Raw genomic sequence first — 277 nt, 5'->3', positions numbered from 1 at the left:
CTGTCACGTAATTAATAGAAAAATAGACAAATAGATATGAATATACGGAGAGACAGAAACAGAGAAAGAGGATCGTTTTTTTATCTACATCACAGAGAAATGAAATGAAAGAAATAACCATCTCATGAATAAACAATGCATAAAACGAAATTAGCAAATATCCATGGATGTTAAAGTGAACACATGAAGCGAGAAGGAGTGGCTTCGCTTGTTCTCCACGCTGTTCTTGTTCAGTGTTCTCCTCTTTCAGCTGAGCAGGTCATGTGAGACTCGCCCA

This window comes from Penaeus monodon, chromosome 34 (genome assembly GCF_015228065.2).
Source record: "Penaeus monodon isolate SGIC_2016 chromosome 34, NSTDA_Pmon_1, whole genome shotgun sequence".
NCBI lineage: Eukaryota > Metazoa > Arthropoda > Malacostraca > Decapoda > Penaeidae > Penaeus > Penaeus monodon.
This window is presented reverse-complemented; position numbering follows the sequence as displayed.